Genomic DNA, 1259 nt, shown 5'->3' on the forward strand with positions numbered 1-1259 from the left:
GTCTCGTAAGTGTGAAGTCTAACCATGTCGTAAAATTTTACAATTAAACGCATACCACAATTTAAGTGGTGCAAAGATTTGGTGCTAAATTTCAGTGAAAAATTACGAAATGTCGTCGGTTTCCGACAAACCGACTCAGAACAAGCCTTCTGCCGAAGTTGAACCGACGACCTCCCGCTTACTAAGCGGGTGCTCTACCAACTAAGCTAAGAAGGCACGGTCTCGTAAACGTAGAGTCTAACCATGTCGTGAAATTTCACAATGAAACGCATACCACAGTTTAAGTGGTGCAAAAATTTGGTGCTAAATTTCAGTGAAAAATTACGAAATGTCGTCGGTTTCCGACAAACCGACTCAGAACAAGCCTTCTGCCGAAGTTGAACCGACGACCTCCCGCTTACTAAGCGGGTGCTCTACCAACTAAGTTAAGAAGGCACGGTCTCGTAAACGTAGAGTCTAACCATGTCGTGAAATTTCACAATGAAACGCATACCACAGTTTAAGTGGTGCAAAGATTTGGTGCTAAATTTCAGTGAAAAATTACGAAATGCCGTCGGTTTCCGACAAAGAGACTCAGAGCAAGCCTTCTGCCGGAGTTGAACCGACGACCTCCCGCTTACTAAGCGGGTGCTCTACCAACTAAGCTAAGAAGGCACGGTCTCGTAAGTGTGAAGTCTAACCATGTCGTGAAATTTCACAATGAAACGCATACCACAATTTAAGTGGTGCAAAAATTTGGTGCTAAATTTCAGTGAAAAATTACGAAATGCCGTCGGTTTCCGACAGAGCGACTCAGAGCAAGCCTTCTGCCGGAGTTGAACCGACGACCTCCCGCTTACTAAGCGGGTGCTCTACCAACTAAGCTAAGAAGGCACGGTCTCGTAAGTGTGAAGTCTAACCATGTCGTAAAATTTTACAATTAAACGCATACCACAATTTAAGTGGTGCAAAGATTTGGTGCTAAATTTCAGTGAAAAATTACGAAATGTCGTCGGTTTCCGACAAACCGACTCAGAACAAGCCTTCTGCCGAAGTTGAACCGACGACCTCCCGCTTACTAAGCGGGTGCTCTACCAACTAAGCTAAGAAGGCACGGTCTCGTAAACGTAGAGTCTAACCATGTCGTGAAATTTCACAATGAAACGCATACCACAGTTTAAGTGGTGCAAAGATTTGGTGCTAAATTTCAGTGAAAAATTACGAAATGCCGTCGTTTCCGACAAAGAGACTCAGAGCAAGCCTTCTGCCGGAGTTGAACC

At 44.4% G+C, this 1259-nt stretch overlaps 5 non-coding genes across 5 annotated transcripts; all 5 read right to left on the reverse strand.

The window, feature by feature from the left end:
• Window positions 1-143: 143 nt before the first annotated feature.
• On the reverse strand, window positions 144-216 carry Pmar_PMAR026774. The gene has a single exon. It is a non-coding gene; the product is annotated as a tRNA-Thr (tRNA).
• A 146-nt stretch (window positions 217-362) lies between these two features.
• Pmar_PMAR026775 lies at window positions 363-435 on the reverse strand. Its single transcript has one exon. It is a non-coding gene; the product is annotated as a tRNA-Thr (tRNA).
• A 146-nt stretch (window positions 436-581) lies between these two features.
• Pmar_PMAR026776 lies at window positions 582-654 on the reverse strand. The gene has a single exon. It is a non-coding gene; the product is annotated as a tRNA-Thr (tRNA).
• Window positions 655-800: 146 nt separating this feature from the next.
• Window positions 801-873, reverse strand: Pmar_PMAR026777. Its single transcript has one exon. It is a non-coding gene; the product is annotated as a tRNA-Thr (tRNA).
• Window positions 874-1019: 146 nt separating this feature from the next.
• Window positions 1020-1092, reverse strand: Pmar_PMAR026778. The gene has a single exon. It is a non-coding gene; the product is annotated as a tRNA-Thr (tRNA).
• Between the last annotated feature and the right edge of the window lie 167 nt (window positions 1093-1259).

This window comes from Perkinsus marinus (genome assembly GCF_000006405.1).
Source record: "Perkinsus marinus ATCC 50983 genomic scaffold scf_1104296967926, whole genome shotgun sequence".
Taxonomy (NCBI): Eukaryota; Perkinsozoa; order Perkinsida; family Perkinsidae; genus Perkinsus; species Perkinsus marinus.